This window comes from Balaenoptera acutorostrata, chromosome 8 (assembly GCF_949987535.1).
Source record: "Balaenoptera acutorostrata chromosome 8, mBalAcu1.1, whole genome shotgun sequence".
In the NCBI taxonomy this organism is placed as follows: Eukaryota; Metazoa; Chordata; class Mammalia; order Artiodactyla; family Balaenopteridae; genus Balaenoptera; species Balaenoptera acutorostrata.
Genome location: NC_080071.1, coordinates 98683383 through 98696537, shown reverse-complemented (window position 1 = coordinate 98696537; position 13155 = coordinate 98683383). Strand labels below are relative to the sequence as shown.

At 46.4% G+C, this 13155-nt stretch overlaps 1 protein-coding gene across 3 annotated transcripts in view; it reads right to left on the bottom strand.

The window, feature by feature from the left end:
* Window positions 1-12455, bottom strand: part of CYFIP1 (cytoplasmic FMR1 interacting protein 1) — a 98021-nt gene extending 85566 nt beyond the window's left edge. For 2 of the 3 annotated variants that reach the window (XM_007182895.3, XM_057551983.1), the window contains exon 1: window positions 12327-12455. The gene's annotated coding sequence lies outside the window, so the exon portion shown is untranslated. The remainder of the gene's footprint in view (window positions 1-12326) is intronic. The other variant, XM_007182896.3, reaches the window with a different exon arrangement.
* Window positions 12456-13155: the final 700 nt, after the last annotated feature.

Here is a 13155-nt window from a genome sequence, read left to right as displayed (position 1 = left end):
TTTAGTATTGCTTTTGAGTTGGAAATAATGTGTGGGGTTCCCCTGTGATAGCAGAGACGACAGGCCAAGAGTCCCATAGGAATGTCAACCAGGAGTATTTGATGACAATACTGGAGGGAAAATAATAAGGGTGCTAGAAATGTGTTTTGAAAAGCATGCCATTGTGGTAATGTAAAAGCGGCTCAGAATTACTTGGCATCGAGAGACTAAATAATGGTTATCATCACTTCAAAAAACAAAAACAATGTACATACCTTAATTAAAAAATGTTATTGCTAAAAAATGCTAACCATCATCTGAGCCTGCAGCAAGTCATAGTAACATCAAAGATCACTGACCACAGATCACCATAACAAATATAAAAATAATTTAAAAGTTTAAAATATTGCAAGAATTACCAAAATGTGACACAAGGACATGAAGTTAGCAAATGCTGAAGGAAAAAAGGCACCAACAGACTTGCTTGATGTAGGGTCACCACAAACTTTCAGTTTATAAAAAACGCACTATCTGGGAAATGCACTAAAGCAAAGAGCAATTAAATGATGTCTGCCTGTACTTTATTCAGAGTACCATAAAATCCTGAAAGTGGGCTCCTCCTGCCCAGCACCCCCGGGAGCTGGGGTATGAGCTGGCTGTAACTAAAACAATCACCAGAGATACTTGGCGCAAATGTTCACTCTCACACCTTGTCCCGACCTGGTGGAGCTGAGTGCCGGGGGCACCTGCATGTTTAATGCCCGGCCCACACGCACCTCTTGATTCTGAGGTTGGAGTCTCTGGCCCACATTTTGAGAAAATGTTTTAGGGCAGTAGTCTCCGACACAGGGTGGACCATATAATCCTTTGATGCGATAGAAGAAAACGCTGGAGTGTCTGTATTTCTGCCTCGCGAGGACGAGGAACTGAGCCTCCCTGATAGCTACACATCTTCTCCCGCCTCCTTGCCAGGTCCTCAAGGAGCAGCAAGAACCAGTGGCTCACAGGCACCAACCTCATCGTTGTAACTAAATGAACTGCTAGGGGCTGAATTGTGTCCCCCTTCCGAGTCCGAACTCTTAGTACCTCAGACTGACTATATTTGGAGATGTACAGAGGTAATTAGTAAAATGAAGTCATAGGGTGGGTCCTAATCCAATGTGACTGGTGCCCTTTACAAGAAGGGGAGGGCTTCCCTGGTGGCACAGTGGTTGAGAGTCTGCCTGCCAATGCAGGGAACACGGGTTCGAGCCCTGGTCTGGGAAGATCCCACATGCCGCGGAGCACCTGGGCCCGTGAGCCACAACTGCTGAGCCTGCGCATCTGGAGCCTGTGCTCCCCAACGGGAGAGGCCGCGATAGTGAGAGGCCCGCGCATCGCGATGAAGAGTGGCCCCCGCTTGCCGCAACTGGAGAAAGCCCTCGCACAGAGGCGAAGACCCAACACAGCCAAGGATAAATAATAAATAAATAATAAATAAATTAAAAAAAAAAAAAAAAAAGAAGGGGAGATCAGGACACACACAGGCACAGAAGGAAGACCATGTGAAGACAGTGGGAAGGTGGCCATCTACATGCCAGGGACAGAGGCCTCAGAAAGAACCAACGCTGCTGACACCTTGGTCTTGGACTTCCAGCCTCCAGAACCGCAAGGAAATAAATACCCGTTGTTTAAGCCCCTCAGTCTGTGGTACCTTGATGCAGGAGCCCTAGCAAACATACAGACAAACCTTTAAAAAGGGTTCGATCCTGCAAAGATGCCAGGCACGCAGGAAGGCAGGAGGACCTGCGGCCCCAGGCGAGCGCAGCCCCACTACAGTTCACCAGCCTGGCCCCAAGGGTGTGGCGTGGGGAGTTCTGCAACTGGCACAAAGCCGCCACAACCAACCGGCAAATTCAGGGCTGCCTTCCACGTCTCTGCAAGCTCTCTAGCTATTACGGACTGTGCGCACTTCATGCCTTATCCAGGGCGTGTGGACAGACACACCCACCGGGGCACACGCACGGAGGCCTTTTAGGGATGGCGTGAGCAGTCGGCAATGGCTGGGCCCTGAAATGCTGCGATTCCCAAAATCACCTCTGCCCTTGTGGGGGGGGGGGGGGGGAGGGGGGAGGGGAGGGGGAGGGGGAGGGGAGGGGAGGGGAGGGCGGGGGAAGCTAAAAAAGAAGCAGATAAAAGACGAAAGGAGAAATACTGATGAGTGTACATAATTTACTTAAACTTCTTCAACAACCTGAGGCGCTCGGGAGCATCAGCTGGGGCTGCCGCCGGGGCCGTGGTGCGTCCGTGGGCGCTGCCCTCCCCCACCCCTTCCTGGGAGCTGCCGGCTGAAGGGGCAGAAGGGGCAGAAGGCCGGGAAAAAGCAGGGAACCGGTCGGCTGTAAGTCCTGGAGAGCCGTGCAGGAGTGTGAAGGCGGCCTGGCCCGACCGCGGCTAGGGGACCTGGGACGGATGGCGACGCACGTGTCCCCAGCGGGCGAAAGCTGGGCCCTCGGGGGGAGCCAGGGGGGCTGTCCAGCGGCGTGCACGCCCCAGTCGCTGTAAAGCCAATCACAAGCTCCTGAGGCGCAGAGTTCCCTAAACACGCCCGTGCAAAACACAACGGGGGCTACCTCTGCCGAAATGCACCTGACCTTCGGGAAAAGGGAGAACTCGGAAGGAACTCGAGCCTGTCACGCTCGGAGTCCGCAGGAAGGGCACGCACGGCTGTGTCTTCGCACGATGAGCCGAGGCCCACAGCGCCACAGCACCCAGGTTGCCTCTGCCCCAGTCTGGGAGGACCCCTAGGCTGAATCACACCCCAGAGGCCCTATAATACAGCACGTTTTCCCTCCTGCCTTGACCTCAAGGCAGAATCAAGACAACGGAGAGTTCCAGGAGCTTCTCAAGAGCCCTTCCAGAGTCACAACCGATTCCACACAACCTGTGGGGTTAGCCCAAAACGTGCCACTGGAGTCCAGGTGATACACAGAGAACCCGGCTCAGGGTCACACAGAAGTGCAGGGCAGGAAGTCACATCTTCTGTGGCAGCTGCCCCAGACCTTGGCCGTCCTGGCAGAGGCTCCCCAGAGTGAACGAACTCTGCTCTATCCACCTCTGGTGTACCTGGGGCCATCTGCGGCCACTGAGAGGGTCACAGCCTCTCAGAGCTTGTGTGCAGGGTCTGGCAGTGACATGCGGAAGGATGTGTTCCCTCTTCCTGGTGGAGGGAGGGTAGGCAGTGTTGATTCTTCCCTGGCTCAGCTGGCAGTTCCAGAGGGCAGGGATTCCACCCCCCCCCCAATCCCTTTCCACCCTTTGCATGGGGCTTACCTTACCTTAAAGCCAATCTTTGTTGGAGGAGACAACTATCTAAAATGCAAGTTAAAATACAAAATAAAAACTATCCCCTATGATGATTAATTCTATGTGTCTCCTTGACTATGCTATGGTATAATCCAGTTTTTGGTCAAACATTAGTCTAGATGTTGCTGTGCAGGTATTTCTTGGGTGTGATTTACATTTAAATGGGCACACTCTGAGTAAAGCCTCCATAGTGTGGGTGGGCCCCGTCCAAACAGTTGAAGACCTTAAGAGAAAAAAACCGAGGTCCTCTTTGGATTTGAATTCTGCCCCCAGAGGGCCTTTGGACTCAAGCTGCAACATCAACTCTTCCTGGGTCTCAGCCTGCCTACTCCGAATTCAGAATTGCCAGCCTCCACAATCACATGAGCCAATTCCTTAAAACAAATCTCTCTCTCTATATATAAACATACTCTATTGGTTCTGTTTCTCTGGAGAACCCTGACTAATACACACACACACACACACCTCAATCAAAGCAAAGGAGGAAACCCAACTTGCATGTACAAAATCATTATCAGTGTGGTCTCCAGGGCAGGAACAAAACTTTACTCTCCAGAATCTGTGAAATTATCATGCACATGCACAGCTCTGCTTGATTTAACACACTTAGTTATTCCATGACCCCTGGGGACAGACAACCCCAATCAGTCAAGAGTCCAGGTGGTTTTAAAGCTCATTGGTTTTATGGAGACTGGTCCTTCCAAGCAGGATTTGTGGAAAAAGACGAAAATTCTTTAAAATGGAACAGCTTGAGTAGGTCAAGCTTTAGATAGGGATTTAAATATAATGCAAATCCTCATCACCACTTCTGACCTGGGGCGGTGTGGTTCTTCAGAGCAAAGTGTACCTTCTTCTGTGAGTATCTTCAAGGATGAATCATCGCCCACCCTCCCCCTGCCACCCCAGTCCTGGCCAGGACAACACAGGCACAAGGAATGGCCATGCTAGCTCTGAACGTAAAATTCTGGCTCTCAAATCAGGTTCCAAGATGAAACTCACTGCTCTCTAGGCATTGGTTTTTCTCTCCTGTGGAATAAAATTCCCCCGAGAGAGTGAAGAACAGGGCCTGACAACCTTGGCGAGTGAAGTATCTGAGATATAAATACAAATCACAAATATGCTTGTTTCAAAAGTCACAGTAGCTTTCACTGTCCATTTGTCTTACTCACAAGTAAAAGATGTGAAAGCCACAGTTCAAGGCCTGTGACTTCTGTCCCCACAGCCTTGTGTGGAGGTGAGGCAGTCATGATGAATTTGGATGGGGGCACAGCCAGGTAAATGAATGCTCAACGAGCTTCTGCTGAACAGCACAAGTGCACACCAGGCTCAAACCAACACAAAGGTAAAAAACACATCCCTATGTTCTTGAGACCATGGTCTGAGAGGCCTTTAACACAGAAAGTTCATATAAATGCAAATCTTATCCCTGGAGTGCTCTGAAATCTTATTAGATAGCCTGAATTCAGGCCAGAGCTGCCATGTTTAAGCCCCATTCATGGTGCTAGGTTCTCTACTGGCTCCTACAGAGTGTAAGCTCTGTCCCTAAGCCCCTCACTTATGGCCAAAGGGTTTCCAGATATAAAAAGAACAAATAACAAAATGGCAAATGTAAATCCTACCATATAAGTTATCTGCATTAAGTGTAAATGGAGTAGACAATCAAAAGGCAGACATTGATAGACTGGATTAAAAAAACATGCTGTGAGCTGGGCCCATGAGCCACGATTACTGAGCCTGCGCATCCGGAGCCTGTGCTCCGCAACAGGAGAGGCCCGCGCACCGCGATGAAGAGTGGCCCCCGCTTGCCACAACTAGAGAAAGCCCTCTCACAGAAACGAAGACTCAACACAGCCATAAATAAATAAATAAACAAATACTTAAAAAAAAAAACATGCTGTGAGAGACAAATTTTAAATTCAAAGATACAGGGGGGATGAAACGAAAAGGATGGGAAAAGATATAACATGCAAAGAGAAACCAAAAGTGGCCAGAAGTAGCTATACTAATATTAGATAAATATTAGACAAAATAGACTTGAAAACAAAAATTGTTACTAGAAATGTTATGACAAAATGATCACTCCATCAGTTAGATGTAACAACTATTAACATATTCACCTAATGAAACAACCTCAGAATACATGAAACCACAAAGAACATGATCCTATATGTAGAAAATCCTAAAGATTTTACGAAAAAACCTGTTACAGCTAATAAATGAATTAAGCAAAGCTGCAGGATACAAAAGCAACACATAAAAATCAGCTGCATATCTATACATTAGCAATGAACATTTCAAAAAGAATATTAAGAAACAATTCCATTTACAATAGCATCAAAAAGAAAAAAAACTTAAGAATAAATTTAGGGACTTCCCTGGTGGTCCTGTGGTAAGGAATCCGCCTTCCAAAGCAGGGGACGCGGTTTCGATCCCTGGTCGGGGAACTAAGATCCCACATGCCGTGGGGCAGCTAAGCCTGGGCGCCACAACTATTGAGCTCGCGGGACTCGACAAGAGAGCCCACGCGCTGCAAACTACAGAGCCCAGGGTCTTCGGAGCCCGTGAGCCGCAACTAGAGAAAGAAAACCCACAAGCCACAATGAAGACCCAACACAACCAAAAAAAAAAGAATAAATTTAACCAAGGAGGTGAATGATTCAGACACTAAAAATTACAAAACATAGACTTCCCTAGTGGTCCAGTGGTTAAGACTCTGTGCTCCCAACGCAGGGGGCCTGGGTTCGATCCCTGGTCAGGGAACTAGATCCCCCATGCATGCCGCAACAAAGATCTGCATGCCGCAAATAAGACCTGGTGCAGCCAAAATAAATACTTTTTAAAATCACAAAACACTGCTGAAAGAAATTAAAGACACAAATAAATGGAAAGATATTCTATGTTCATGAACTGGAAGCCTTAATATTATTAAGATGACAATATAGGGAATTCCCTGGCAGTCCAGTGGTTAGGACGCCGCACTCTCACTGCCAGTGGCCTGGGTTTGATCCCTAGTCAGGGAACTAAGATCCCGCAAGCCACGTGGGGCAGCCAAAAAAAAAAAAAAAAAAAAAAATTTACAATATAATCCAAAGCCATCTACTGATTCAATGTAATCCCCTTCAAAATTCCAAAAGCATTTTTTGCAAAAATAGAAAAACCCACCTTAAGATTAATATGGAATCTCAAAAGACCCAGAATAGCAAAAACAATCTTGAAAAAGAACAACAAAGCTGGAGGTCTCACATTTACTGATTTCAAAACTTACTATAAAGCTACAGTAATCAAAATAGTGTGGTACTGGCATAAAGACTGACACATTGACCAATGAAACAATAAAGAGCCCAGAAATAAACCCTTGTGTATATGGTCGAATGATTTTCAACAAGGATGTCAAGACCATTCACTGAAGAAAGGATAGTCTTTTTAACAAATGGTGCTGGGAAAACCGGATATCCACATGCAAAAGAATTAAATTGGACCATCACCTTACACTATATATACAAATTAACTCAAATGAACAAAAAACCTAAACAGAAGAGCTAAAATTATAAAACTCTTAGAAGAAAACATATGAGAAAATCTTCATGACACTGGGTTTGGCAATGATTTCTTGGATATGACACCAAAAGCACTAGCAACAAAAGAAAAAGTAGATAAACTGGACACGAAAATTAAAAATCTTTGTGCACCCAAGGACACTATCAAGAGAATGAAAAGATAACTCATAGAATGGGAGAAAATATTTGCAAATCATATATCTGATAAGGGATTGTTATCCAAAATATATAAAGAATTCCTACAACTCAACACTAAAAAAAACAAACAGCATGATTAAAAAATGGACAAAGGATTTGAATAGACATTTCTCTAAAGAAGATACACAAATGGCAAATAAGTACATGAAGAGATGATCGACACCATTAAGCATTAGGGAAATGCAAATCAAAACCAGAATGAGATACTACTTCACACCCATTAGGGTGGTTATTATTTAAAAAAAAAAAAAAACAAAACCCAGAAAATAACAAGTGTTGGTGAGGATGTGAAGAAACTGGAACCCTTGTGCATCGCTGGTACACAGAAAGGCTGGTGAAGCTGCTATGGAGAACAGTATGACAACTGCTCAAAGAAATTAAACATTGAATTACCACGTTCATAGCAATGCTTAATTGGTGTCTGGAATAGTCATGTTCATAGACAGGAAGTAGAACTGTTGCTACCAAGAGCTGGAGGAATAAGGGAATGGGGAGTGAGTGTTTAAGTGGGTGCAGACACAGACATAGAAAACAAACTTATGGTTACCAAAGGGGAAGTGGAGGGAGGGATAAATTGGCAATTTGAGATTAACGGATACTATTATGTATAAAATAGATTAACAAGGACCTACTGTATAACACAGGGAACTATATTCAATACCTTATAATAACTTATAATGGAAAAAAATCTGAAAAAGAACAGATGTGTGTATGTATGTATATGTATGTGTATATATATATATGTGTATATACATAAAACAGAATCACTTTGCTGTACACCTGAAACATTGTACATCAACTATACTGCAATAAAATAAAGGAATAAATAAGTGCAGAGGTTCAGTTTGGGATGAAGACAAAGTTTAGGGGATGGATAGTGGTAATGGCTATACAACTTAATGCTACTAAACTGTACACTTAAAATGGTTAAAATGGTAAATTTTGGGTTATTTATATTTTATTATAGTAAAAAAAAATCAGGTTAGGTGATTTCCCCAATTTATTTTTGTTTTTAATCATTTTTTTCAGATATTCCAGTTTATTTTCCCCTTCATATAAATTTTAGAGTCAGTTTGTCTTTTGTCTATAAAAGCATCCTCCTGAGACTTCTAATAAACAAAAATATCTTATGACCCAGCAAGAACACTTCTAGATTTCTATCCAAAAGACATTACAACATATGCCCATGCAAAGACTTGCACATGAGTCTTCATAGCAGCAGTTATTCATAACAGGCAAAAAAAGGATCTAATGAATGGTTAAACAAAATGTGATATATCCATACAATGGAACACAATGCAACAAAAAGGAATGAAATGCTGGTACATACTAGAACAGGGATAAACTCCAAAAACATTATACTACGTGAAGGAAGCCACACATAAAGACCACAAATTGTACACTTTCGTTTATGTTAAATGTCCAGAAATGGCAAATCTCTAAAAGAAAGCAAATTAGTGATTAGCTGGAACAGGGCCTACGAATGGGAATTAACTGTGAAAGGTCATGAGCGATCTTACTGGGGTTATTCGTATGTTCCAAAACTGGGTTATGGTGCTGCTGCCCAACTCCGTAAATCTACTAAAAATCACTGCCCACTTGAAGTAGGTAAATTTTATAGTATGTACATTGTACGTCAATTAAGTTAAAATTTTTTTTGCTGCAGTATTTGATTGGAATTGTGTTAAATCTATAGATCAATTTGGAGAGAACTGACATCTTTACTATGTTGAGTGTTCCAACCCATGACCACAATGTGCCTCTCCATTTATTTACATGATCTTTGATTCATTCATCAGCATTTTGTAGTTTTCAGCATATAGATCCTGCAGGTGGTTTATTAAATTTATATGTAAGTATTTGATTTTTTGAAGCTGCTGAAAATGGTATTTTTTAAAATTTAACTTTCTAATTGCACATTGCTCGTATATAGAATAAGATTGACTTACATGTGTTGACTGTATTTTGTGACCTTGTTAAACTTCACTTACTAGTTCTAATAGTTTTTTCATAGATTCCTTGGATTTTCTATGTAGATACCATCTGCAAAAAGGGACAATTTTATTTTCTCTTTCCAATCTGCCTTTTATTTATTTTTCTGACCTTATTGCCCTGGCTAAAATAAAGTTTTTAAATTACATAGACGTAGTTAACCCATGCTATACTTATTTTGGTTGCAAAAACAATGAGTAGCTAGGACTGGTTAGTTATATAAAAGCTTTAGAAAACATAGCACGAATAGTAACAGCCCCTTATACAGTACATTTCCTATATATATTACCTCATTTGATCTTCATCACAACCTAATAGGTGCTTTTCCCACGATACCAAAGAAGAAAAATGGTCGAAGGTAGTCCAAGCAACATACCAACCGGGGCTCAGGTGAACATATAGCAGACATCAACAAGTCAAAGCAGTAGATTTGCCAGGACCCAACTTGATCTCACCTGCCAAAGTGTATCTTTCTTCCCACTGGCTAGTGGGCAGCCCCAGGCACTGACTGAGCTGACCCCTCTATAAACTGGTGCTAGTGAAACGCAGATCAAAAGCCAGGACACAGACTGTCACACAGTGAGAGGGGCTGAGGGAACACTGGCCCACCTGGGGAGTGGAGGCAGGTGCTCCTGGAGTGGTACCTGAGCAAGCACACTGCCTTCAAAAAATCACAGGTAAGTGATTCAATAGGTGTGTGAGGGTCAGGTCCCAGGGTCTAACATTTTGCAGAAGGCATTACTGGCAGCTTCTTCCTAATTTTTAACTTACCAGTGTGCAGTCAGATGGCTGGATTCAAAGTCTGGCTCTGCCACTTACCAGGCATGTAACTTTAGAGACATACTTCACCTCCTGGTCAGTTTCCTCATCCATAAAGTGGAGGTAATAATTGCACCCACCTCTGAGGGTCGTGAGAATAATTAGTATGTAGAGCACTCAGGAGTTAGCGAACTACAGCCCGCGGTCTGCTTCTACAAGCAAAGTCCTACTGGGGCACAGCCATACTCATTCATTACAGACTGTGCCGACTTGTGCTGCAACAGTGGAACTGGGGAGGCTGTGACAGAGACCATACGGCCTGCAAAGCCGTAAGTAGTCACTATCTGGACCTTTACAGGAAAAGTAGCCCTGGCTTAGAACGATGCTGGAGCAAAGTAAGTACTCAAGGAATGTTAGCTATTATTTAGACCCTAATTTACTTCCAGAATGATAAACTTGAGTATATACATAAAGATATACACACAAGCATTGACTGTGGGGGTGACAAACGTAAAATAACAATGTCAATTAACTGGTAGCTGATTAAATAAATTGTGGTGCATCTACACTATATACAGCCATTAAAAGGAATGAAGGCTATCCATGTGTATATATACTGTATGTGCCAACATGTTAAGATTTCCAACATCTTTAAATAATCCGAGATCATTAAGTGAAAAAGTATAATGCTACATGCAGTATAATCTCATTATGTTACAAAAAGAACACACGCAAACAAAACCTATGTGTATGCACAGAAAAGGCTACATACCAAGATATAAGTACTGAGGGAATTTCACTTTTAGTATATGTAGTTGAGTACTATTTGAATTTTTTAATAAGCTGAAGTTCTGTAATTTTTCTCATGACTTAAAAGTGTTATTTGAATGGCTCAGGTTGTATCCTAGTGGTACAAGTTTTAAACTTTAATGTCTTTACCCCAGGGACAAACTAGAGTATGGATGAATCGCAAACGCATTATCCTAAGTGAACTAACCAGACTCAAAAACCACATATGACATTTTGGAAAAAGCAAAACTGTAGGAATGGAGAACAGATCAGGGGTCAGGAGTTGGGAATGGGGTTGCCTACAAAGGGACAGCAACAAGGAGTTCAGGGGGGGGTGATAAAACTGTTCTGTATCTTGACTGTGGTGGTAGTCACACTACACTAAGCATTTGTTAAAACTCACTGAACTGTATGTACCCCACAAAGTGAATCTTACTGTGTGTCAACTTAAAAATAAATCTAAGTAAACACACATACAAAACAAAAACACTTGGGGAGTAACTTTTCTTTGGGCGACCTATGAGCACACAAATGTATTAATACAGGAAATGTCTGCCACCACCTTCCCCTGGCTCGCCTCTGGCACAGAGATGATGCCGCTGCGCGAAGGCAGCGTTGGCACCACCTTCCTAACTGAATTCCCACAAACGCAAACCTGCCGTGGCCCTGATTGTTTTCTTCGGGCTCCGTGCGCGTAGATCTGCGCTTTACTCGGAAAACCTCGAAGGGCCGGCCTTCAGGGAGAAGGGACGGCAGGCACCGGCGCGCACCGTCACAGGCCGGCGCCCCAGCCGAGCGGCCCGGGCAGGATCTTCCAACACGAGCCCCGAGCCGCTGGAGCCGCTGGTGAGTTGTCAAGAACAGCAACCTGAGCTAGGCAAGGGGAATCACTGCTGATTCAATCACGGATCATTGACGGAATCACGTCGAAAACGGCCAAGAAATACCTCCCAACTCACCAGCTTCGGCCAAACACTGTGCGGCGAGGCGCACAGCACCCTCCTCTCCTGTAAAGGGAAACTCCCAGGTCTCCCACAGAGACGCAGACCGTCCAACACGGGGCTTCCTAAGCAACGCTATCCTGCCGTTCAGACCTGACGCTAGAGTGGACGTGGTCCGGACACCTCTCTCGGCTTAGAAAACGCTCCTTAAGCCCCACTGCCAAATTACTCTTCCGCCCTTTTCTCCCGCCCACCAAGCGCTGCGAATTAGGAGCACGCATTTCAGGCTTGAAATACACAATTTAGTCTGGCTGTACTGAACAGCGCTGCCCAAGTAACAATCCCGGCTCCTTAACAAAGCCCCAAACTCCTCTCTCCAAATATCTGCAAAATGGTCTCGCTCGGCCAGAGTCTCCCTCCTTCCCTCAGAGAGGGGCACAAAGCACGACCTCAGCGCAAACCGCCTGCTCCTTGCTTTCCAACAATAACTGCAAAACCCCAATGTACCCCGTCCGCACTGGAGCTTCGCTACGTGCCGGGGGCGCTGGGGCAGGGGTCCGCGACTCCCGAGCCGGAGCGCGGTGGCCAGGGCCATCCTGGGAGGCGGCGCAGCCGGGGAGGCCGCGCGGCCGAGGTCCAAGTCCCGGCCGCTCGCGGGGCCCCGGCCCGGCACCGCCGCCTTCCAGCTCCCTCCCGGCCGGGTTTCGAGCGAGGTTCGGATCCCACCTGGGCGGCGGGGTGGGGCGGAGGCGGCAGCGTTCCTCACCTTGGTCCGCGGCGGCGGCTCCGGGGTCCCGGGCGGGCCCTGGGAGTTTCCCGGCCGAATGAGTCACCGAGGCGGGTCGGGAATGCGCCAGGAAACACCCGGCCTCCTCCCCTTCCTCCCGGGGCGGGGGCTCTCCCGGCTCGGCCCCTTCCTCCCGGCGCTCCTCCCTCCGCGCTCTTTCCCCAGCCCAGTCCAGCCGCTCCTCCACGCCTAGCTCCTTTCTCCGACCCCTGCCGGGCCGCGCTCCCCTCCGGCCGCAGAAAATGCTCCCCAGGGAAGAGAGCCTCCAGGGCCACCTGCCGGCTACGGCGACCTCAGCTCTGCCTGGGACCGCGGGGGAGGCGGGGGGGCGGGGGCTTCTCCGTGGAAGCTGCCCGGTTTGGGCCGTAAAAAGAGCGGGGGGTGCGCACCCTGTCCCGGGGCTCCACAGAGTCAGGGCGGCGGGTGAGATGAGCTGCAGAAGGGACTTGGGGGGACACCCAGGCGGGCTGGCCTGGCGCCCCACAGCCAGGGAGGAGGTGCGCACACCTGCGCTCCGCGGGCTGGAGCCGGGTGCGACTGGGACACGCCGCCGGAACCGAGCCAGCTGGGAGAAAATGACCCAGTATGGCCCCTGCAGTGATCGCATCTCCCCTCTGAGCCGGGGGCAAAGGCGTGCGCTGGCTTGTGGGAATGGCTGACAAGAAGTCCTGACGAACTAGCCCCAAAACACAATCTTGAGAGGCCAAATAAATAACACGTCTTATGGAATCGCTGAGTGGAGTGAGCTTGTCACAAACATGCTTAGGAGAAAAATGTCCCTAAACTACACTCTCCCCCCCGCCCCCCC